This window comes from Pongo abelii, chromosome 5 (assembly GCF_028885655.2).
Source record: "Pongo abelii isolate AG06213 chromosome 5, NHGRI_mPonAbe1-v2.0_pri, whole genome shotgun sequence".
Classification (NCBI taxonomy): Eukaryota; Metazoa; Chordata; class Mammalia; order Primates; family Hominidae; genus Pongo; species Pongo abelii.
Window position 1 is genome coordinate 41,040,696 of NC_071990.2, and position 25,872 is coordinate 41,066,567.

Sequence of the window (25,872 nt, forward strand, 5' to 3'; positions counted from 1 at the left end):
AGTGGTTCAAAACAGCAAACATTTATTAATCACCACTTCTGTAGTTAAGAAATCTGGGCACAGCTTAGCTGGGTGCCTCTAGTTCAGGGTCTCTCTCGAGGTTGTAGTCATGCTGTCTGTCAAGGCTGCAGTCATCTCAAGGCTTGACTGAGACTAAAGAATCTGCTGCCAAACTCACTCAGGTGGTTTCTTTCTGGCAGCCTCAGTTTCCAATGACACGGGCCTCTCTGTGAGTTGCCTAAGCATGTTCACAGCATAGCAGCTGATGACCTAGGAGGTAGCCAGGGAGCACCCAGGTTAGAAGGCACAGCCTAATCCTAGAAATGACAGGCTGTCATCAATAAGAGGGGCTGGGGATCACTAAGAGTCATGATAGAGGCTGCCTATCCCAGCCTCTGACCCCTAGGTTTCTTGTTGCACAGCACAAAGAAATGCCTCTTTTATTTTAATCACTATTAACTGAGTGTTCTGCTACTTATAGTCAAATGTTATATAGTCTGGTAAAGTCATAACAATATTTGACTTACAGTCAAATGTTATATAGTCTGGTAAAATCATAACAATAGTTTACATGTACAGTATACAGCATTTACTATGTACCAAGCAATCTTCTAAATGCCTTTTATATATAAACTCATATAGTCCCTGAAATAAACTTACAAGGGAGGTATTTTGTTATCCTCATCTTGCAGATGAGAAAACAGAGGCACAAAGAGGGTACATAACAGAGAGTCAGGAAGTGGCAGGTGCTTATGCACATCCAGGCAGTCTAGCTCCAGAGTCCACACTCTTAATTAACCACTGTAGTTCTCCTGCCAATAAGTGCCCACGATCCTGACCTTCTGTTCCTGTTTCAAAAATCACCTCCTTGGTGGAGATTTCCCTGATCCCACCAGCTCTATGGTTGCCACAAACAGCATTCATTGTTCTCTCCTTCCCATAATGGCTTGTGTACCTCCATTAGCATGCTGCATCATACTGGAACTAGGTATTTACATGGCTGAATCTCTTTCTGGACTGATTCTGAATGGAGAGCTGCTTCCTTGAGGTCGGACATGAGTGAAAGTGAATGTGTGTGGACGAAAGTGTCCACATTTTTGTGTGGGTGTGAGTGTGAGCACGCAGAAACAATGGCTATGCAGTAGCCTGCATTCCCATGGCTCAAAGGTACCCAACAGATGTCTGCTGAATGAATGAATGAATGAATGAAGGAGTAAATAGCAAATAGATGGTATATTCACCTGAATGCTTTCCAAGACCCTTTCTAGAATAGGCTGAGGACAGGAACTTTATTGTCATCATTGAGAGTCAGTATAACAGTGGTTCTCCAGCTTCCATCAGGACCACCTCGAGGAACTGATTATTAGAAACACAGATGAAAATCATCGCTAACATTTTTCACTCCTTCCCTGTATGCCAGGCACCTATCTGAGCACTTGATTACCTTCATACATTTTATCTTCACAACTGTCTTATCAGATGGGTATTATTGGTAACCACACCTTATAGATTCAGAAGCTGAAGCATAGAAAGGTTAAGTAACTGACTCAAGGTCACACAACTTCTTAAGGGGTGGACCTGGGATTTGAACCCAGGCAGCCTGGGCTCCAGAGTCTATGCTCATAGCTGTGCATACGATTGTCTCTGTACTATTTTCTCATTGCCTTCTCACATGTTTTGCAAAGTGGTTTCTGAACACCCTGGGTGAAGCTTAGAGAAATTTGTGAGTCAACAATATCTAGAAAAAGTGAACATTGTAAAGGCATCTGCATCATGGCCCCAAGCCAGAAAGAGGCTGTTAAGGCCCCAGCCCACTGGGATAGACTCAGCTGGGGAATCCAGAGAGCAGCCCTTGCCCTCCTCTGACCCTCCACCATTAGCACTCAATCCTCCCCTGGAAAACAGGATGGCTGAGATGATACAGGCTAGCTGCCCTCCACATCTGTATGTGCCAGGCAGGGGACATGGTTAGGTGTGGCCCACTGCCAGCTCCAGGACACTTCAGCCAGCAGCATTCCGGGCTGACAGGGCTGCAGGGCAAGAGGTGGGTGGAGGCAGCCTGTTTCCCCCCATCCTCCAAAGCTCACTGGGGCAGCCCAGGGGCCAGATGTGTCACTGCTGTGGCTTCAGGGCAGGCTGTGAGGGAACGATCTGTGGTTCTCTCGAGGCCCTCTGAGTGCAGCAATGTTTAAAAGCCTTAAATAAATTCCCATCTAATTTCAACTAGCTCCCATCTCCAGCTCGAGCTCTCAGCCGGAGCATGAAACGAGCAGGCAGGGTTTCTCCTGCAGCTGTGTCTCCTCCATGGGCCCCAGGGGACCCACTCGATGACCTGGCAAGTCTTTTCCATCTCTGATATCTATGGCTCCAGCTTCTCTCCCTCCCCTCCTTCCCGTCCCCGGCTGGCCTCCTGGGACTGCGCTCTTTGCTCTTGCCCAGCACTGCTAGGCTGCCTCCACAGCCCTCCCCACCCATCTGTAGGTATGGACAGAGAGAAAGGCAGTCTTCAAAACTGCACCCTTCTCTAATGCAGCCCATCTCTCAGAAGCGAGCTGAAGGCTGGCTTTTCATTCTTCCAGGTCTCAGTTCTTCCCTTGCTCCCAGAGAGGCTTCTCCACCACTCAACTCCTCCAGGCCCCCTCAGCCTTCTCCTGTCTCCTCCAGGCCCCCCAGCCTTCTCCTGTCCCCTTGAGGAAATGGCCCTCCTACCAGTTCTCCCTCCGCTTCTAGCCACAACTATGGGGGTCCCTCACACTCCACACTTGCCCTCTTGGGGTCTTGGCACTGAGAGGCCCTGCTCCCTGCAGTGCTCCCTCCTGGACCCAGAGCCTCCCTGCCTGGCTTCACTCAGGTCTCTGCTCAAATATCACTGCCTCAGACAGGCCTTCCCTGGACTTATTACCTCCTCCTACTACCATATCTTTTTATTACACTTATCACATCCTGCCACATTTTATTTTCTATTAAATACAGTAAGTATACTATCTAGAACATATATAAGCATAATATGCTTGTTTTCTTATTGTCTCTGCAGCTTAAATACAGTTCCCTTGAAGGCACGAACACTTCTCTATGCCCTCAGCACTGGGAGCAGTGTTTGCTGCATAGGAGATGGTTGTTTGTTGAGTGAATGCATGGTAAATGACAGGACAGATAAAAGCATGAGTTAATCCAGGGAAACCAAGCCAGGTGCTAACAAATTAGGGGTGGAATAGCCTGGACTTGTTTGAGCAGATAGGCTTTGGAGGTCAGCGTAGGGTGGCCTAGGCTTAGAGCTGAAACTCAGGAGCCAGATGCCTGGCCTGGCTTCCAGTCCCAGCTCTGCCAATTTCCAGCTCTATGACCTTGGGCAAGTCACTGAACCTCTCTGTGCCTCACTAGGGCAGCCCAGGGGCCAGATGGATCATTGCACAATGGGGATGAGAGCACTACTCTCAGGTTATTATGGGGATTCCACAAGGAGATATTTGCTTGTAACTGCCCAGCCTATGGCAAAGGCTCCAAAGGTGTTAAACGCATGAGACAGACCTCCTGTCTACAAGAGGAAAGTGAAGCCCAGAGGAAAACAGCTCGGCCCTAGCTGCATCACAGAGGGGCAAGGCTGAGCAGGCTTTAAACTCTGCAGGGGGCTTCCTCTAACAGAGCTGCTGCTGCTGATGATGATGATGCCAGGGAGGAGGCTGGCCTTCCAGAGCTCCAGAAAAGATTCCCACCTTGGGCTGACAGGTGAGCTGAGGACACTGTGAAGAGAACAAAACCCGGCTTCCTGAGAATCTAGGGTCTGGGAGAGAGGAAGAGGGAGGGAAAACTGGTCTAAGGGTGAGCCTGAGGCAGGGATAATAACTGAAAGGGGGCTGGAAACAGGGCCAGGCTGGAGGGCCCAGCTTCCCATTCAAAGAGCCTGCCAAGACTGCTGACCGTGGCATGGGCGCCATGGGAGAGAGTGACATTGCCAAGGGCAGAGTGAGGACTGGATCCTGCATCCCAGACACCTGCTCTCCCTGGCAGGAATGGGCAGAGGAAAGTGGTCTGGCAGAACTGGAGCTGGGAACTTGGTGGATGGAGACTTTGGGTTGGGGCGTCTGAGGATAACCAGGATTTTTGAGTACTGTGTAGGGGGAAGGATGATGCCAGCAATGCTGGTGTGAAAATGTTGGTGGAGGAGCACAGAGACCCCACCCCAGGGGAAAGCAGTGAAGTAGAAGAGGGTTGCCCTGGGCACCCACCCCCTATCAGCTTCCACTGCCACTGTCAGCACAAACACTCCCATTCCTGGGGCCTCATCTTTACTTCCACTTCTCCCACCTACACCCTCCCTCCCCACACCTACCTGTTCTGTGCTTCACTCCCCGCCATTCCTCCTCTCTGCAGGGTGGCAAGCTGCTACCCTGGTAAAAGAAACCACAGGAATACATCAAGGGCACTAAGATAATGTACTTGCATTTTAAGAGGTAATGAATACTCCAACAACCCAAGGCAGATCACTAATGATTTAACAATTCAGTTAACAAACATGCCTACTATAGCATGAAGGGTTTTGCTCTTGGTACTGGAGATCAGTGGAGTGTAGGATATTTTAGAGCCATTTAGGCGATGGCAGGATGTATAGGGAACAGCAGAACAGAACACCCTTTGCGCTTAGAATCAAAGCAGGCAGCAGGTGCCTTTTCTCCTGATGAGTGGGAGAAGGGTGGCGACTTTGGAGCAAGGTTGAACCTAGAGTCTAGGGCTCTATGAGGCAGACAGAGGAGGCTGGCAAAGCTTTGGCTTCCTGAAAGACAGAATTCCTGGGCAGGGGCTAGGCAGTGGCTCCATCTATTTGGGTAGAGCCCACAGGGACCTGGATGAATCACAGGTCAATAACCAGGCTCTCAGAATGAGAGGAGAGCAGTCTTTGAGACAGCAGGCTGTCCAGGCGGGACGCATTTGCTCAAGAGATCAATATGTAATCCAACCAGATTGTCCCCTCCTTCCTCCCTCCCTCTTCCCTTGAGAGAATTTGAAGCAGACGAAAGCAAAAAATCTTCAAAGTGAATGAGACAGAAGGTCAGGATTGTACTGACCTCTCTATCTGAAGATGTTCCCCTGCCCTCTCCCGGGAAAGGAAGGCCAAAAGCAAGGGGCTGGGATGCAGGTAAGTCTGAGGAGATGCACCTAGGAGGTGGGCGGGACAGTGAAAGGAGCATTTTCCCTGGCCCTTGGCACCTGCAGGGAGATGATTTAGGACAGGAAGCATCACTGTGGGTGGAAGGGCCTGCAGGGGTGTTTTCCTGTGTCAAGTATTGATGGGTAACTAGTCCACTTGGAGGGTGTTTATAAGGAAGTGCAGCTGTTTATAAACAGAACCCGGGCTAATCTGGGATTAAAGCAGAGGGAGAGAAATCTGGAACTGATTGAACTCTTTGCTAAGGTAGCAGGATGCTTGCTGGACAGTTGAGAAAGGCAGGAAGACTAGACGAGGAAAGCAGCAGCTCGGTTTCCCTATTGGACACATAAGCACGAAGGAAAATGACGTGGGTTTCTGACATCAGGGAGACTTCACCCTGTGGGACCGATGGACTCCGGAAGGGATCCTTTCAATCCCACCAAGAAGGTGGATACAGAGAGAAAAGCTGCAAGAAGACTGAGGCACGAGCAACCAACTTGAGGGAGGCAGGGAAGGTTTCCAACAAAAGGTGACCATGGATCTGAGTCTTCAGGAATAGATGGATTGGAGTGCACATGGTTTATTTGGGAACTGACCTTCCAAAAATATTAGTAGAGAATGAAATCATGAGACAGGGAGGGAAGACACTGAATGAAAAGTGTGTTATCAACAAATGTAAATGAGGCTCAATCCTACTAGGTAACCGTGGGAGTTAGAGCAATAGGCCAACGAGGGCCTTAGAATTCTCCCCTGAAGGCAGATACTTAGGGTACTTATTCACCACTCCCATCAGTCCCCAGCAAGAGCCATTCATTCCCAACAGTGGCCATGCAGGCTCCAACAGCCAGCAAGAGCCCGCAGGCAAAGAGGTGCAGGTGCTACCAGGGAGCATTGGGTCCATGTATATGTGCTTAAAGAATAAGGGCTGATGGGATGGCAGGTGAGCCTCAGCTGTGTCTGCTATAGACTCTGCAGGGCAAGAAAGGATGAGCATTTGGGAACGGTGGATTAGCATGTACAAAGACCCAGAGGAGATCTGGAAGGGGGCAAGAGCAGGAAACGAGGGAAGGGGGATGTCCTAGGGAATAATGCAGACAGATTTTGACTCGGAAGGGCTAAATCATTAGGAATGATGACAGACCCCAAACTACAGAACATCTCCAAGTCCAGCTTATTTCCTAATCTATTCAAGTCTAGGTACTATAGCCAGACTCTGGAGCCCTGGATTCCTAATTTTTTGGGCCTGAAGTTCCCTGAGAAATGCAAACACTAATAACTAGAGAGGGAAAGTGATTTGCCCAAACCCACACAGCTGGTTAATAGCCATGCCAGGATTAGAACCCATGACTGTAACTCCCTAAGATATTAGTGGCCTGGCCTGCAACTCTCCTTGGAGAAATCTATCTCGGGACATAGCCTTCCGGTAGAGGGCATGATCCCTACAGGCAACTCCACACACTTGAGCAAAGGGGGTTGGCATTCCCGAGGTCTAGAAAACGCCTGTGCCTACAGAAATAAAGGAAGAGCCCTATTCCTAGGAGTGACTCTAGGGACCCCTCACAGAGACGGGGCTATTCCATCAATAGGCATTAGACATTTGTGCCTGGGTGGGGACATGATAATTTTTAGCAGACGTGCAAAGTGGGACTGCCATACCGGGCTAATTCTGGAGGGGACCGGCCCCCTCACTGAGTGCTGGCAGATGTTTGGAGCCACTTCCCACCCCATGTAGTCCTGACTTCCTAAGGTGACCGAAAGAGCATTCATTCATTCATTCATTATTTATTCACTAACAAAACTTTGCTGAGTGCGTTGTCTGTGCCTAGCAGAAAGTGATGGGAGTGGGCGATAGTGTCTTGGATGGCCAAGGAAGGCCTCTCTGATTAAGGTAGTATCTGCCCAGAGACTGAAGCAATGAAGAGAAGCTCTGAGGATGTCTGGAAGAACAGCAGTCTACAGAGAGGGAATAACAAGACTAAGGAATGGGAGGGCGTGTGCTTGGTGTATCTGAGGAACAGCAAGCAGGAAGTGGCAATGGCCTAAGTGAAGAGAGGGTGGCAGGAGGGAGAACGGGAGGGAGCAAAAGGGGAGTTGGGACAGGAGAGAGCCCTTGATGGCTGCCTACACCCAGACCCTCTGGAAGGTCTCCCTTCCCGGAGGAGTGAATCGCAGAAGGTCACCATTTCAGTGTCTGGTGCCAAGGCCCCCATGCCATGACGGGGCCTCTGGATAGACTGATCCCAGAGCGGGAGAATCATCATGGTGCTGACTGAAGTCCCTCCCAGTGACTCTTCCTGCCCTGCCCACCCCACTGCCACTGGCGCTTGCTGGGCTGTGGACCCTTCTGTACTTGGAACATGGAAGGAGACAAATGCTTAGGGATGCAATGCAATTGGTTTCCACCATTTCCAAAAGCCTACAGCATCCATGAGGCCTGAAGCAAAGGAAGCGGCGTCGCTGGAAGCTCAGAGACACACAGGTCATAACAGAAAGGGAAACATGGCTGCAGTTCTAGCTTGGTTTATGTCCTTCCAGTCTTTTTCCCAGACATATTAAACCCATTAGGGAATAGATGGCTCACTGGGGGAGGAAAGTGAGGAGAGTTTGAAGAAGGAGTTTACAAGGTGTGGGGCAGGGTTTAAGGAAACCAGCAAGGTAGGGTGCAACACCTGGGGCTGGCCTCAGTGGGTGCAGTTAATACCCCCAACCTCCAACAGGAAGGGGTGAGGGGAGGGAGGGAGCAGTTGCCAGGACCTGGAAGACCTAAAGGTCTTGTGGGAGCACTGCCTGGAGAGAAGAGTCACCTCAGTAGGGAGATGTAGCAGCTTGGCAGGGAGGGCACGAATGCTGGCCTCACTCTCCTTTTCTCCCATTGGCTGGGCCATCAGGAAGCCAGAGGGCAGGAAGTAGGTTGATGCAGTCCACACAGGCAAGCCTCCCAGGGCAGAGAGTGGGTGGAGAGGGGGGAGTGTGGATCTGAAAGGGCCAAGGGAAGGGATCTGGCACCCATAATAGAGCGAGTGAGTGAGTGACTGAGAGAGAGAGAGAGAGCTCTGTCTATATACATATATATATGGTAGAACAGTGCAAATGCTATTTCATGGCCTGTTTTCCTTTGAAACAAATGCTAGACTGATGAAGAGAGAATTCCCACCTCTGAGGAGGACTCCATTATCCAGCCCACCCTGCACACAGGGCTGCTCCTTCAGGGAGCTTCGTTGGCTCATTACGCTAACAAGTCTCAGCCTTCTTATTTAGCCAGGCGTCCTGTTGCCTCTCCTTCTTCTGCCTCCTAATGAGAAACTAGTGTGGCCCTGCAAACGGAATGCAGAGAGAGGCAGTGGTCGTGCAGGGGTTGCCACGGAAAGCAAACTGTTCACAGGAACAGGCATCATTCTGGGGAACTAGGGGCATTTCAGCCCAGTGCTCTCAAATCCAAGTGTGCACACAAGTTCCCTTAAAGTCAACTTCAACTCTGGTTTAGGTTTAGGAGGTCTGGTTGGGCAGGGGCAGTGGGGGGAGGGGGCTGGGCATCTCTAAGAAGCTCCTGGATGAGGCCCATGTGGCAGCGTCTGCCTGCACTTGGAGTAGTGAGTCTCTAGAGAAGCCTCAAGACCTATGTGCTCAAGCCCAAGGGGAGGGGAAGTTGGGGTCATTACGGGCAACTGACTAAAGGAGGTAGAGCTTATCTTTCTCCCCAAACCTAACCTGTCAATGGGCCCGAAATTCTACCATTAGGGTTGCCTCTTTCGAGTTTACGTGGTAATTAAATTCAGCTTCTCTTTTCGGAGGGTAAATCATACTCAGCCCTTCATGCCTTGGCTCTACCCTGTTCGTCTATTGAGATTAATCCCTCAACAAAGGCAAGGCACTGAAGAAAAGGGACACAGGGCTGGGATGTTCTGGTGAGATGGGTGGGGCACACCAAGCACAGACCTGGCTGTATTTCCCAGTGACCAAGTCTGGGACTCACAACAGAGGTTGTGAGGGGCTGAAACTCAGGTTCACCCACCCATTATGTTCCCTAGAGACAGGTCCACAGGCATCTCTGGAGGCCCTAGTCCCACAAGCCCCATCTTCCTAATATTAGAAGGTCTTCCTTTTGAATAACTCTGAGCCTAGAGTGTTTGCCTTCTTTAAAGCTTGGCCTTTTCTACCTTTAAGAATGAAGGGAGAAGACCCACAGTTTTTTAACTTTGCCCAGCAGAATATGAGAGGTCAGTACGCACATCTGACTTGGTCTCCTCTGGACTTCCAGCATCTAGAGCAGAGCCTCACACAAAGTAGGCACCCAGGAATGTTCACTGAATGAGGAAAGACTTCCCTGCCAAGAGCTTTCTTCATCAGCTGGCTTCTGGTCTTGGAGAGGAAAGTAAACAATGATGGGTGATTGACTGGATTAACTGAACCCTAGGACTTGAGAATTAGAGGAGAAGGAACTTCTGCTTCTAAATATTTAAGACACTTGATCAGGGAACTCAAACAATTTATTTTAAGAATCAGGAAACTAAAACCCAGAAAGGAGAAGAGGTTTCCCCGAGATCACACAGCACATTTCTAGGGTTAGGACCCAGAACTCTGACTCCCAGTTCAGGGCTTTGTCTACTTCACCATTCAGTTATCTATTCATTCATTCATTCATTCATTCATTCAACAGCTGCCTATTGAGCAACTGCTTTTCCCAGAAACTGTTCTAGTTGCTAAGGATCCAGAATAAACAAGAAGGCAAAGTCCCTGCCTTTATGGAGCTTATATTCCAGGGGAGAAGACAGAAATAAGCACATAAATCAGCAAATAAATTCAGAAAGGGATAGCAGCTATAAAAGAAAGAAAACAGGCCAATGAGTTAAGATGTGTGTGCAGCGGGTGGACACCCAAAGTAAAGGTGGTTTTCTGAAGCTTGAAGCTGAGAATTATGCAGAGGGATGAACAGATACAGCCCCTGCCTCGGGTGCCTAATTCCTTACTCCCCACATTCTGCTCTGTGTCTTCCCAAAGTTCTCCCTCCTGTCCCTTCCTCACCCTGCTCTGAAATCATCAGTCAGGCTACTGTTTTCTCGGTCACACTCCAACCACCTCTGACTGTCTCCCAGCCTCCAGCCTCACAGCCAGAGGGGGAGCTCAGATACCAAGGTGCCTCCATGGTCATACCTCCTTCAGTGCCAGAACTGGAAAAGACTAATATTCTGCTTTAAGTCCAAATACCCTAGATTACAAAGGAGGAGCCTGAGGCCCAGAGAGGGCAAGTAACCTGCCCAAGGTCACACAGTAACTAGTTGGCAGAATTTCCACTTTCTCGCTTCCCCCTGCATTTCCTCCTTTACTCCCAGCCAGCCCTCTAGGAATCCTCAGGGGTCTTCAGGGATGTTCAGCAGAGCCTCATCTTGGGCTGCTTCCCCTGGCCCCCAAGGAAACCCGATGTGAGTGTGCGGCCTCTCTGCCATCTTGTGGCTGCTCCTAAGAATGTCGCCTGCCTGGCCAATTTGGAAAAAGTGCCACAGAACTCTCACTGGGATCTGAACTCTCCTCTCTGTACCCATAACTTTTGGCAAAAGAGCTTCACCCACACAAATGTTCACCTCCAAGAAAGAAGCTAGGGCGAAAGGTCAGGCCTGCCCCTCCCCAGTTCTGGTGGCAGAGTCACTTCTCCCGTCTGCCTCAGTTCCCTCCTCTATAAAAGGAGGGGGATAATTTCTTCCCACCCACTGAACGGTTGTAAGGCAGGAACAGGTCATAGATGTGAAAGCGGTCTGAGAGGGGAACAGTGCTGTGTCACTCTTGTCATCCCGCTCTTTCATGTAGCAGGTGCCCTAACCCACCCCAAAGAGCCCGGATTAGGTGGACATGAGATGCGGACTTCCCTGACCTGTCATCTGCACACAGAGAAGGCTCGTCTGCAGGATGCAAGGCCTCTGCTTCCTGCAATGGGATTAACTCTTTCCATGGCCACCTGTCTGGTCTCTGTCAGGATGTCTGTCTGCAGTCAGGGGAAGGGACGGTATCTGGGTAATTTTGCATCACCCAGTGCCAGGTTCATGAGGTAGCAAATGTCTCCAGGTGTGCAGGTGCTGTCAGTGCTCTGCCCAGATCTTCTGACTTGACCCCAACCGTGTGTCCTCTCCTGAGTACTTTTTCTGTCCACTTGAGCCCACTTTGCCATCTGTTTGCAGGCCAGAGGTGTCTGGGGATAAATGCCCTGTTCCCTACCCCAGCTCTGACATGCTGGCGCCCAGAGCTCCCCCGCGGGCCTAAGCCCCCACGCCCAGAGGGATGGCTGACTTGATGATGCTCCCTTATTGGGGCTTCCAGATATTGTCCCACTTCCTCTCTCTCCTCCTGGGGTTTCCTTCACCTCTCAATAAACTATGTGCACTCATGCCCTCCTCTTAGAGTGGACACCAGTATATCCCCCAAGTCCTCATGCCCCACCATGCACCTGGCTCTCCCTACACTTGCTCCTGGCCAGCCCTCCCTACCACCATCAGGCGGGACCAGGGGAAGAGAAATTTCTCCAAAGGGCTGGAATCCACGCCTTCCCATGGCTCTGTTTGTATTCCAGCTGCTGCTCCCATCTCTTGTCACGTCGTTTAGATCAATGGATTATCAAATTTTTAGTGAACATTTCCTGTGTTTCAACCCCTATGTTAGATGCTAAGAAAATAGTTGTAAGATTACTCAAGGACAAATGTACTGTGCTTGAAAGACAAATACGAAATAAGCGTACACACAAATGGAAGTTAGCAGTCTGAGTCACGACAGAGGCCATGAAGGAAAACAGGTTGCTGTGGGAGAGGAGTGGCGAGGGGCATATCATAGGGGAAGAGACCAGGGTAGGCCACCCTGAGGAAGAGCTACTCAGGGTGATTGCTGCAGAGACAGAAGGAGCCAGCCAAGCAAATACTGGGTGGAAATGCTCCAGGGAGAAGGACCAGGCTGCACAGAGGGCCTGGGGTGGGAAACAGGGAGAAGGCAGAGTGGTGAACAATGACACAGAAGAGGAGAGCCTCTCAGAGAGCTGCTGGTACAGCAGGTAGGGCACAGCCACACAGGGCTGCAGAAGCCTTCTCAGGGCATCTGCATTGCACTCTAAGTTCAGTGAGAAGCCCAGGACAGTGTCAAAATATGATTGTTTAGGCTGGGTGCAGTGGCTCATGCCTGTAATCCCAGCACTTTGGGAGATCAATGCAGGAGGATCACTTGAGCCCAGGGGTTCAAGACCAGCCTTGTCAACATAGGGAGACCACTTCTCTACAAAAACTTTTTAAAAATTAGCCGAGTGTAGTGGTATGTATCAGTGGCCCTAGCTACTCCGAAGGCTGAGATAGGAGGATCCCTTGAGCCTGGGAGGTCGAGGCTGCAGTGAGCTATGATTATGCCACTGCACTCCAGCATGGGCAATACAGTGAGACTCTGTTACAAAGAATAATAACAAAAAAAAGAATATGTTGTTTGAAAAGATCTGTCTGGCTGCCAGGTGAAGCCTAGACTGGAGGAAACCAAGTAGATGCAAGGAGGCCTGTTCAGAGACCATTGCAATTGTTCAGAGGAGAAAAAGCGGTAACTGAGACTAGAATAATGGAAATGCATGGTGATGAAGATAATTTCACCAATACATCAACAGACCCATAGACACCAGCAAAGTAAGCATCAGGAATTGGGAATTAAAGTATTTTTATAAGCAAAACCTAAGGGTAACTGTGATGATTAATACTGTGTCAACTTCTTGACTGGATTGAAGGATGCGAAGTATTGTTCCTGGGTGTGTCTGTGAGGGTGTTGCCAAAGGAAATTATTAACATTTGAGTCAGTGGACTGGGAGAGGCAGACCCACTCTCAGTCTGGATGGGCACCGTCTAATCAGCTGCCAGCATAAAAGCAGGAATAGAAAGTGCCGACTTGCTGAGTCTTCTGGCCTCCATCTTTCTCCCGTGCTGGATGCTTCCTGCTCGCAAACATCGGACTCAAAGTTCATCAGCTTTTGGACTCTTGGACCTACACCAGTGGTTTGCCAGGGGCTCTCAGGCCTTTGGTCACAGACTGAAGGCTGCACTCTTAGTTCCCTACTTTTGAGGTTTGGGGACTCGGACTGGCTTCCCTGCTCTTCAGCTTGCAGATGGCCTATTGCAGGACTTCACCTTGTGATCATGTGAGTCAATATTCCTTAATAAACTCCCCTTCATATATACATCTATCCTATTAGTCCTGTCCCTCTAGAGAACCCTGACTAATACAGATTTTGGTACTGGGAGTGGGGCATTACCTAAGGATAGCAGTTAGAAGAAAAATATAAACCTTTCTAGATACCAAAAGATATACCTAACTCCTCACATCCCTGCAAAGGAGAGAACAAACAAAATGTAGTCACATGGAATATTCTCTTTCTGTCTCTACACTCATGCACACACACACCTATTTACAGAAAATACAAAGGACACAGGAACTTGCTAAACTATCCCACAGGGAGGAAATCAGCAAAATTCAGACTCTGTAAAGCTCTTCAGGGCAAATGATCCAAATTATTCATTAAGAAATTGGATGGACATTAAAAGACATAGAGAAACAAATAAAAAAGATTTAAGACACATGTCAGCCAATCACCATATATGAATCTTATTTGAATCCTGATTCACACTTTACAAAAATATGTTTTTCTCAAGCCAATCATGAAAATATAAACACTGACCTTATATTTCTTTATTTTAAGAAATTACTTAAAATATTAGAAGCGATAATGGTAAGGTGGTTATGTTTTTCTAAAGTAGTATATATGTTTTTAAATTGAGTATATATATTTTACAGAAATATACTGACATACTCATGGGCAAAATTATACAATGTGTTGGGTTTGTTTCAAAATAACCTGGAGTGGAGAAGTGGATAAGGTAATAGAGGACCCAAGATTCACCACATGTTGATAATTGTTGAAGCTGGTGATAAATACTTTGATATAAAGTATTTTTTTCTCTACTCTTACAGATATTTGAAAAAATCTATAGGAAAAATGTTGAAGGACCAAGAGAAGTAAGAAGATAGAGAAATGTCTTAGAGACAGAAATGATCTAATATAGTATGGCATGGGATGATGGAGGACCATGAGGGAACTAGAAGTATCAGAGCAGCAGCCAGGTCTCTGGCTTACCCACCTCATCACACAGTGGTTGTACTAACCAGCTCGAAGACCTGTGAAGTCTCCAGAACTGAAAGAAAGACTTGGCAGGATGGGTTTCTAATGGGGGCTCTCTTTCTGCCTTGCAGGTGGCTGCCTTCCCACTACATCTTCAAATGATAGAAAGAGAAAGAACTCTGGTCTCTCTTCCCAACCCCACCACCCCGCCTTTTTTTTTCTTTTTTTAAGATGGAGTTTCACTCTGTTGCCAGGCTGGAGTGCAGTGGCGCAATCTCAGCTCACTGCAACCTCTGCCTCCTGGGTTCAAGCGATTCTCCTGCCTCAGCCTCCCGAGCAGCTGGAACTACAGGCACACGCCACCACACCCAGCTAATTTTTTGTATTTTTAGAGAGACGGCATTTCACTGTGTTAGCCAGGATGGTCTTGACTGTCTGACCTTGTGATCCTCCTGCCTCGGCCTCCCAAAGTGCTGGGATTACAGGTGTGAGCCACGGTGCCAGGCCTCTCTTCCTCTTCTTGTAAGAACACCAATCCGATTGGATTAGGATCTCATCTTTATGACCTCATTTCATCTTACTTACCTCCTAAAGATCCTGTCTCCACAGGCGTCACATTGGGGGTTAGGATTTCAACATTTACATTTTGAGGGAACATAACTTAGTCCACAGCAAGGATGTCATTTACTGAGATGGAAAAGACGGGGAAAGAACACTGGAAAAAGATAAGTCTACCCTCTTCACAAGGTGAGGATATTAGATTTTCAAATCAACAAAGCTGACCAAAGGTAGGGGGACCCATTACCACAATGAAGGTTTTGAAATAAGAATAGCAGCACCATCAATCTATCACTCACTTTCCTTAACCAGGAACTGTGACAGGTGCTTTCTAAGCATCATCTCATTTCCTTCTCTTCTACTCCTCATTTTACAGATGACAAAGCTGAAGTACAGAGAAGTTGAGTCACTTGTCCAAGGCCACATGCTGGCAAATGGTGGAATGGGGCCCTGTCTGATGTCAGAATCTACACTTTGTTTCATTCCATTCCCCCGCAGTGGAAAATCTCTGACTTTGGAGTCATAGAGGTCTGCATTGGAATCTTGGTTTTGCCATTTACTTGTTGAGAGGATTTGGATAAGTGATAACTTCTCTGAACTTCAGTATCTTCATCTGTAAAATGAAGACTATAATATCATCCTCTCAAGGCCTTCATGACAATAAGGTTGTGTATAGGCAGTGATTGCCACAGAGCAAGCACTTCAAGGGGGCAGCAGCTATTGTTAATATTACCATTTTGTTACGTACTTTTATTCACCCTATGCTCCTTTCCCTGGAGGCCCTCAGGAATGTTACTTCTCTGACATCCCTGACAATTTTTACCCCCTTGTTCACATGTGTCCTCCTCACAACAGACCAACAGACTTGAGTGTCCTTTGGGTAGGGATGGGTCCAGAATGGGTAGGGCAGGATGTTGTGACTCATTGCTTCCTTCCCTCATTCCTGACCACCTATAGCTGCCAACTGGGATAAGATGACCAGTATCTCAGCCACAGTATCTCAGGACAGGCCTGGCTTCACACGCTGATCCCACTGTTAGACCTTTCCCATTTGTGGGGCTCATAAAATGTTCTGCATATTTACAATAACCTGAGTTTCTACTCCTGCTGTTGCAAAGCAGTTCAGTGGATGTCCTGCCCTGTGCAAATCTTCCAGTTGCCACTGACCATTATTCCAGGTAGAGTTTCTCAGCTATCAGGCTCCATAAAGAGCCCTGGGCAACAGACATCTCAGGTCAGCTTGCACCAGTTTTATGGCATTGAGGTAAACATGTCCCATTTCTGGACCTGAGCGTCCTTATCAGAGGCTAGGTTAGACAGAGCTCTAACAGCCACATCAGCCCTGGGGCTGAGCATCTGTTGAGGCCCCAGCTTACGTAGGCTCCCATGTTGATTTCTGAGTGAAATGTGGAAAGCGTGTGGTTCAGTTGCACAGTGGAGATTGGTTGCACCTCCAAACCCCCATCCTTAAAGTGTGCCTACTTCTCCATCAGAAAGAAAGCCTAGTAAGGTGAAAAGGAGATTTTATAATTCCTTGTAATTCTCTTTGAGGGCTTCACAACATGGATTTTCTGTGCAATTACCTACAGGGAGCAGAAGCGATTAGAAACGCAGAGAATTTTCTGGGTGTCATGTTAAGGCCTGACATGTGAGGAAGGAGACTTAGAAGGCTGCACCCTCAGGAAAAGAGAGTTTAGCACTCATTTACATAGGGCCTGTTAGGTGCCTAGACCAAGCCCCAAATTGTTGAAAAATAATATCTTAAATGTACAAACATCATCTATGTCCTTAAGGCTATTACAATTTACCTCAAAAGACAAAAACAACATGATTCCCAGATTCCTGTTTTTTAAATATATGGTGGTTTATTCACTCACAGTCAAGAATCCCTATGGCTCTGGGAACCTACACTCCAGGAGGAGATGGGGAGGGAATGACCAAGTGACTCACAGAGCCCAAGGTGCTGTCCACAGGAAGGTAGTTGTCACCTCATGTTTATGGGATAGTGGGAGAAGGAGCAGAGATTAAGGTGGGAATGGGAAGTGACCCCTTGCTCAGGATTACACAGTTAACTTGTCAGAGAAAAGCCCAGAAAAGGTCCTGGCCAGGCCTCAGGTGACCCCTGCAGACACAGACTGCACCACTACAGGTTGGCCTGGGGGCAGGAGTTGGGATCTTGGAGTTGACAGCCATTTTTCTCAGCTGTAAAATGGCTCAGAGGATTTTTGTCAGGGTTGCCACTCTGCTTTGTAAACTATGAAACACTGTATATGCATGACCCAGATATTTAGAAAAGATGAAATAAAGCCTCATTATTATGCATCATTGATATTTTAAATTACATGTATTAACAATAATAACAGGATTAAGCCCATAGAATCTCAAGAGCTAGAAGGGTTCTCTCATCAGCCTTCCTTATCTGGTGTTGGCATCCCCTGTTCTCTATCTGTGCCAAGTGGTATTAATCTCATTACAAACGATGAACACATTTAATTTCAGAATCCTCCCGGAGAAGAGTGCTACTTTAGGAGAAATTCTCATACACGTCCTCCAGCCAGCCTGGTGTTCAATGGCTTGAGCACCAGGCCTGTGGGACCTGTAGTGGGGAGGGCCAGGCCATCACTCTGACCCTTTTGGGAAACCCAGAGCTCCAGAGACCACAGAGTGACCCGAACTTCTGTGGCTTTACGTGGGCCCAGCTGAAGTCTCTGTGACACCCACTGTCTTCCTGCCAAGCCGGTCCTGCTTTTCATGACTTGGAGAAGATAAGAAAGCAGAGAGGGACAGGGGACAGCTGATATCCCCTGTGGCCCTGGATGAACACTTTGTTTTAGTTTTTACCTATGGAGGATCTCATAAGAACCCATAAATGTCCAGCCCTCCCTGCTGTAGCGCCCAGGCTGGTCATGAGAAGCCAATACAGTTGCATTCAGCACCAGCTCACACTGTCATCTTGGTGCCTTCATCATCCCTCACCCGACTACCTATTTCTCAGAACTGCCACAGCAGCCTTACAGCTGAACATCCACAGGCCCAAGTCCCCCACAGTACCAGGTCTTCTGGTACGGGGGTCCATTCCTTGTAGAAATAAGAGTTCTCCTCTTATTAAAGTGAAAATACACATAGGATTGTTCTCCAACTAAACCACAAGTACCAAGTCACCTAGTGACAGACAAGGCTGTGCTCAAAAAAGGTTGCAGGCTGCTGTCAGCCCCCTCAGGCAGAGTGAAGGGCTGTGGGTGTGGTATACAGGGGCCAGCACATAGAAGGCCAGGCCCTCTTTACACACTTCTCCTAATATCCAGCTTCCCTTCGCCACAGACCCACTGATCCTGACTGGAAGATGATCCTAACCTGGTCATCTGAGCTCACCAACCCAAACCCTGGCAATAACACACAAAATACTGTTCTCAAGTGCTTTGAGGGGGATCTTGTTGACTGGCCAGGCTCCTCAGGCCAAAACAAAACTTCCAAGTTCTTCTAAAGTTTGCTGCCAAGGCTAAGGGACTCTGTCCACATTAAAGTGTTGGCTCTGGTGTTGATGCTACATGGAAAATATCTTTAGGTCACAGCTGAGATTCAGGACAAGGAGACTTGGGGTTGTAATAGAAGACAAGACATCTGGTTAGGTAGGGCTCTGTGCCAGGTATAAGAAGATTGGGGAAAGGTACTACTCTAATTTCCATTCCAAAACTATCATAGAAGGAATTTAAAAAGATATCTTGAATTTGTGGGTGGTCTTCCTCTCCCTCTCAGCACACAATTGCGTCATTGGGGCTGTCAGAAGTCAAAAAGTGGGTACTGAACAGTATGTAAAATTATATTCTAACATCTCTAGAGAACTCAAATTGTCATTCGCATCCTCGAAAAAGTTCAAATGGACACCCCCTCTCATTTACAGAGAAGAAAACTGAGGCTAAACATTTAAGTAGCTTTTCCAGATTTGCATAAGACTCAGAACTTACAAGGTGGAGTGGATTTCAGGACGGGTGATCTAATTTCCTACCTGGAGCTCTAGCAAGTACCCACCCTCCCACCCCATCTCTCTTATTTAACACCACTACATCACACATTCAATGGAGACAGGAGAAGTGATACTGAGAAACACAAAGCAGCAAAAACAATGCCCTAGAAGCAGGCCATGCAAGAGCTTGGAAGACTGATCAGCCTTCAGGCTTGGCAGGCTGGGCCAGAGTTTCCCACAGAGCCCACGGGTCCCTGCTGGCTCTGAAGTGCCCTTTGGGGGGCGCCTGTGGAATCCACCCTCCACTGGTGGAAGAAGTGAGGGGTAAGAAAGAAGGGTTCAGCCAGAAACCAATGGGAGCCCCCTAGGATAGCCAGAGCTCACATGCAGCCCCCTCCACAGGTGGCTCCCAGCCCACAATTCCTGCAGGGAGAAGGAGGGCACAGTGGGGGCCACATGCCTGGAGAGCCCAAGGAGATCCAGCCACCACTACTGGGACTAGGCCCCAGGGCCTGTCCAGCCTCCTGCCCAACTGCCTCTGAGGAAAGGGGATGGGGTGAAGGGAAAAAGTGAAGGAGAGAAGTCTATCTCTCAGCCAGGAAGAGCAAACTCCCCCAGGCTCTCCCTAAATGCCCTGGGGCTCACTTGGCCACCCCTGGAGAACCACACACTCAGGCCTCCTCCAATTAGAGGTGGAGTGTTGTTTCCCACCCACCGGGCATGGGTGCCGGGAAATGATGGACTTAATAAAGTTTAACAAAGAAACGCAGTAGCCCTCTTTGGGTGGGTAGTCCTCTTCTTTGGATGGGAGAAATAGGAACTTTCAGAAGATTCTAAGACATCTGGATAAACCAAGACTCTCTGAGTGGAGGCTGAAAAGTGATAAAGATTTTTGAGATCCCGGGCCTTCCAAAAAGCTCCACGACCCAACCTCCATGAAGGGAAGACTCAGGCCAAGGGAGTGAGAGCTTTTAGAAAATTCCACAGTCCCTAAAGAGGCCATACAGTGACCTTTCAAGCTGATAGGTTGGATGGGAAGGGAGACAATAGGGGTTCTGAAAGCTGAGCCTTCTAGAAAGTTCCACAGGTTGAGATAGCCCTCAACCCAACCTCCATGAAGGAAAGGCTGGGGCCCAGAGGGTGAGACCTGTGCCTTCCAGAAAGTGCCATGATCTGGTAAGTGACTTGTGACCCAGCAGGGGCATGGGGGAAAGGTGGGCAGTGTTTCCTACCTGGAGCTCTATCAAGTACCCACCCTCCCACCTCCTCTCTCTTATTTAACATCACCACATCACACATTCAAAGAAAAGACTAAAAGTGACACTGAAAAACACAAGGCAACAAAAACAATGCCCAAGGGTTGACATAAAAACATAGACACAGGCCATGCAAGAGCTTGGAAGACTGACCAGCCTTCAGGCTTGGCAATCACCACCCTATTACACCTCTAAAAAAAACCAAGGCCAGAAAGACCATGTCATTGCTATCCATTATCAGTGACAAGGCTGGAAACTTGACTGGCCTGATGCCAAAATCCCATTATAATCTGAAGCCTCAAGTAAGGTAAGACATTTGGGACAGGGCCAGTGCACAGAATTGGAGGGATAAGAGGAAACCCTTCCTCTTGTTAGGAATCTTCCTCACCGTCCTCCCTTCAGGGGCCAGAGACCCCTAATCTTACCTCTCAAGTGCCAGAAACCTCGAGTCTCTCGCTTGCAGGGGCCAGGAAACCCCAGGTCTCAACCACCAGAGCACAGCCGCTGGGAGAGTCACTGAGACAGTCCATGAGAGAAGGAGCAGCCAGGAGAGCCCTCAGCTCCTCGTACTGGAAGGTGGTCTGGCCCTCAGTCTAGTTAGACCTTGGCATCCTGGTATCAACTGGCTTAATTGCCGTGTATCCCACTGTCTGGAAAGTGTACCAGATGACCCAGAGACCACCTTCGCATGGCTCCTGAGGCAGGAATCAGAGGCACAAGCTGCCTTCCAAGATTCGAAAGCACTGGTGTCACCCTCAGGGGTGGAAAGGAACATCACAGTGGGTGGCCACCCCATGCTTGCTTTGGGGACTGATACTAGGGGTTCAGGACACCTGTAAGGGGTCTAAGGCAACTGAGTGCTTCAGCATTGTGGGGCCTGGGCAGCTGATCCCCTGTGAGATGAACCAAGGCTGTTGTGGCCGACTGGGTGGCCTAGGCCCCTGGTGGGCCTTGAGATGTTAGGACACAGGCTGGGCACTGGGCAGCTGGTATGCTCCAGGAATAGCCAAAGCACCCCATCTAAGAGGCAACCCTGTGGATGCAACATTGTAGGAAACAGGTGGCCAGGAGCCAATGTGCTTTTCAGGAGATAACAGTGTCTCCTCTCTGAAGGCCCATTGGCAAAGTGGGCACTGGACAGCCAAGCCTGCACATGCTAAATCAACTAAGGCACTAAGACCATTCTCTAGTCTTTTCTGGGGCTGTCAGCAGAGGTGCTGGTATGGCCCAGTGACAGTGGACCTATGGAACTGGGAAGATAATATACTTGAAAGACATCAAGAAAATGAGATGTGTACTTCCTACCAGCTTTTGAGACTTGCAGAGGCCCAGGCCAACTGTCAAGGGTCAGACCACTGCATGAACTTAGCAGTGGGAGTTTAGAGAAGGTTGGGCATCCAGGGCACCAGAAGGAGGAGCAGGCCATGAGGAGGTGAATGTGAAGGCCAGCCGGCAATGTACCCTGAAAACCACAAAGGCCATGCCAAGACAAGCCTCAGTGGCTTCAGCAGCTGGTACCAGTGGTACAGGCTCCTCGCCAAGGGGCTGAGGCATTGATGTAACCCTGGGGATGTGGGTTATATGGGCAAATTGGGGGCCAGGCAGCCATGCCCTCTAAGAAGAATCAAGTCAATGTGCTGACTACTACTGCCAAGGTTTGAGGCTTTAGTGCTGACCCAATGAAGCAGGGTCCAGTGAGACCAGCCAATACACCTTAGGTAAACCAAGGCAGTGTGAAAACAATGCTCTAATAGTTTCTGGGGTGTTGGTGTGGCCCCAGGGATCTAGGGTGAAGGGGTCCAGGCAGCCACAATACTCTGAGAATTTCCAAGACAATGCAGTGGCTTCCCTGCAAGGTCTTTTGTGGCTAGAACCCACGGTTCAGGCCCCTTTCCAAGGAATCATTGGTGTGGCCTCAGCAATAAGGAGAACTTGGGGAAAATGTGGAGCCCCACTCACAGGATTGACAGATAAAATACAGGATGCCCAGCCTAATTTGAATTTTAGATAAACCATAAATAATGGCATGAAACATACTTATAAATAGGATTTGTTGTTTATCTGAAATTTAAATGTCACTGAGCATTTTGTGTCTTTATTTGCTAAATCTTGCAACGTGCAATCCATTCAGCCCATGTATTCTAAGAACCCAGGCAGCACAGAGGCCACCCTCATCACTGTGGGGCTGGCACCAGATGCTTTGTCACTGCCAAGGGTGAGTCCCTACTGTGGCCACAGCGGTGTGGGAAAACACCAAGGCAAACCACGATGACCCTCTAACGCAGCCCTGCCCAACGGAGGCATGTGGATCATTTTACACATGTGCCTCAGTGGCCACATTAAAAAGTAAAAAGAAATAGGTGAAATTAATTTGAATAACCCAATATAGCCAGAATAATATCCTTTCAACATGTAATCAATATAAACATTAGTGAGATATTTCACATTTTTTTTTAGGACTAAAGTTTCAAAATCTGGTGTGTAGCTTGGCCCATCTCAACTTGAACTAGGCAAATTTCAACATTTCAAGCGCTCACTAGCCACTTATACCACGGTGCAGCTTTTTTTTCTTTTTTCTTTTTTCTTTTTTCTTTTTTCTTTTTTAAGACAGGGCCTCGCTCTGTCCCCCAAGCTGGAGTGCAGTGGTGCAATCTCGGCTCACTGCAGCCTCAAAGCCTGGGTCTCAAGCAATCCTCCCACCTCGGTCTCCCCAAGCAGCTGAGACTACAGGTGCACCCCACCACATATGGATAATTTTTGTATTTTTTGTAGAGGTGGGGTTTTACCATGTTGCTCAGGCTGGTCTTGAACTCCTGGCCTCAAGTAATCCACCTGCCTCAGCCTCCCAAAGTGCTGGAATTACAGGTATGAGCCATCATGCCTAACCCATAGTGCAGCTCTTATAGCTTCTGGGAATGGCACTCAGCATCTTGCCAAGAGTTCCAGGCCTTCGTGGATTCCAGTGATGTTAAGGATGCAGGGGCCAGGGAGCCAATGAACTCTAAGAAGAACCAAGGCAATGTGAGGACGACTTTCTCACGACTACTTGGGTTTCCCTGCCAAGGGTCTGTGGTTTTGGGGTAACCCCAGGGATGTGGGAGACTGGACAGTCAACACACTCTGGGAAGAAACAAGGTAAGGCTTACATTCCTCTCTAATGGGTGTAGAGACCGGCACCAAAGCCCCAGGCCCCCAGCCTAGGGTCTGAGTCAATGGAGTTACCATTAATTTGGGGGAGATTTAAAGTTATTTGAAGGGGGCTAGGCAGCCGGGTAATACCTGTGGCAACAACCAAGTTAATGCAGTGACTATGTTCCAATGACTGCAGTGGCTGACCTCAGAAATCAAGACCCCCTGATAAAAGGTGATATGGGGAGTTGTAGCCAACCAATATTGTCCTCAAAGAATCAGGTGACATGGTGAGCTCTGGAGTTGGCATCAAAGGCACAGGGCCCTGCCAAAGGTCCCAAGCGCTGATGTGGCCTATAGGACTTGAGGAAGGGGAGTGAGTGGGAGTCAATACACTCTCAGAAATAAATGCAAGGCATCTTGTCTTGCAGGTGGGACCAAGCAGCCACTGTGGTCAATTTCACTCTCTGCCCCAGCAGCACTCAGATCCCACCCTGCAGAGCCATTCCTCCTCCCAGGACCTGTGCTCTTCCTCCCAAGAATGTCTCTAGCTGACATTCTTGGCATGGCAACGGGGCACAAAGTGTGCCTACCCCCTGGGATGACCCACACCAGGCAAACAAAGCAGGGTTATATAAGTTTCTACACAATTGCCTCTGGTCCTCAAAGCCTAAAATGTTTGCTAATCCCTGCTCTATATCATGACTTTCAGAGGCTAGACCAAAGGTCAAGACCCCTGCCAGGGATCTTAGGCCCCAGGGCGGCTCCTGTGATATGTGGGAGGGGGCCAGGCAGGCAAAACACCAAGAACCAAGACAACATGGTACCCACATTCTAGTGCTTTCTGAGACTGGCACTAGAAGCTAGGTTTCCTGCCAAGATTTGACACTTGGTATGCCCCTGGAGATGACATCAGCCCTGGGGGCGGGGATTGATGTCCCTGAGATTGCATCAGCCCCAGGGGACAATGTGAGCTCCCTAATGACCTGCCAATGAAGGGCGAGTGAACAGACCCTTCACCAGGGCAGCCTGCTTACTCAACTATGCATTGCCAGAAAGGTGGCTGGCATGGGACAGACAGAATCATTTCATTCCCTGGTCAGGAGTTTTCCTGGTGGAAGGCCAGTTGTAAAATATGGGTGTATGAGGGATCCACAGAAAATGTAGCCACATAGGGATGGAACTATCTAACACATGTGATGTCAGTAAACTCAATGAGTGGAGGACGGCAGAATGGCTCTGCTCTGTTAATAGTTCCAAGGTGGAAGGAAAATGTGGATGTGTGTTCTGAAGTAGGAGCCTTGGAAAAAAGCTGGCCCAAAAGAGGAGCTCCTCTTCTTGTGCGACAGGACAGGAGGGTGAAGGAGAGTACAGAGACCCAACAAACTGATGAGCTGGGAATTTAAAGTCATTAACTTGGAGAGGTCTAAGGTGATTGGATATTACCTCTGTCTGCAGAGTAGGGTTGAAGGTGGAGGGCAGGGAAAGGTGGAGGCAGGAGTGGGGAAAAAAGGGAAAGGAGTAGGGTAGTCAGTGCAGGAGGTGCTTAGAGCACATTTGCAGCTTAGCATAAAGACTGGAGCCTCATGAACAGGGCTTAAAAAGGTCAGAGGCCAGCATTCAGATTCGTGTCCTCCGGCTAAATGAAGTTGTATGGGTCATTCTCAGAAAATGTTAGGTATTGTGGTTCCCGGCTGAGGAAGTATCCAGAAGGTCAAAGTGCCCCATGACCAGGGTTCAAGTTTGGCAAATCAAGGGCTGCTGAGCTCTGAATGTGTGTGCCCCCCAAAGTCATATGTTGAAATCCTATCCCCCAATATGATGTCTTAGGAGGCAGGGCCTTTGGGAGGCGACAAGGTCGTGAGGGTGGAGCTTTCATGAATGGGGTTTGTACCCTTATAAAAGAAGCACCAGAGAGCTGCCTTGCCCCTTCTGCCATGTGAGGGTGCAGCAAGAATGCCATCTATGGACCAAGAATGGGGCCGTCAGTGGACATTGAATCTGCCAGAGCCTTGATGTTGGGCTTCTCAGCCTCCAGGACTGTGAAAAATAAATTTGTTTTTGTTGTTGTTGTTGTTGTTGCTGCTATTGTTGTTGTTGTTGCTGCTATTGTTGTTGTTGTTGCTGCTATTGTTGTTGTTGTTGTTTCAAGATAGAGTCTTGCTTCGTCACCCAGGCTGGAGTGCCGTGGTATGATCTTGGCTCACTGCAACCTCCACTACCCAGGTTCAAGCGATTCTCCTGCCTCAGCCTCCCGAGTAGTTGGGATTACATGCATGTGCCACTGCGCCCAGCTAATTTTTGTGTTTTTAGTAGAGACAGGGTTTCACCGTGTTGGCCAGGCTTGTGTTGAACTCCTGACCTTGTGATCCAATCGCCTCAGCCTCCCAAAGTGCTGGGATCACAGGCATGAGCCACCACACCCAGCCGATAAATTTGTTTTTAAAAATAAATTTGGCAATAACATATTTAAATAAATTTCTCTTTATAAGCCATCCAGTCTGAAATTTGTGATAGCAGTCCTAATGACTAGGACAGGAGCCAGACCCTTTAAAGGGTGAGAGGATCGCTGTGCTATCAAAGCGAAATGGCTGACGGAGGTGGTATCAGGGGTGCAAGGGGAGTAAGGACATCATGAAGCTGGAAGGAAACTTTGGAGGAAGCCGAGGCCCATCACTGCAGTGAGAGTACATAA

General features: G+C 48.6%; 2 long non-coding RNA genes across 2 annotated transcripts in view; one reads left to right on the top strand and one right to left on the bottom strand.

Annotated features, from left to right (window-relative positions):
* LOC129059928 (uncharacterized) lies at nt 1-14,817 on the bottom strand. Its single transcript, XR_008526156.2, has 7 exons — nt 14,711-14,817; nt 9,376-9,505; nt 8,301-8,460; nt 4,331-4,388; nt 3,529-3,740; nt 1,242-1,356; nt 1-270 (listed from the first exon to the last, which is right to left on the bottom strand). It is a non-coding gene; the product is annotated as an uncharacterized LOC129059928 (long non-coding RNA).
* The window catches only part of LOC129059929 (uncharacterized), an 18,189-nt gene continuing 5,307 nt past the window's right edge, over nt 12,991-25,872 (top strand). The window contains exons 1-2 of the long non-coding RNA XR_008526157.2: nt 12,991-13,292; nt 14,123-15,017. This is a non-coding gene — a long non-coding RNA (uncharacterized LOC129059929). The remainder of the gene's footprint in view (nt 13,293-14,122; nt 15,018-25,872) is intronic.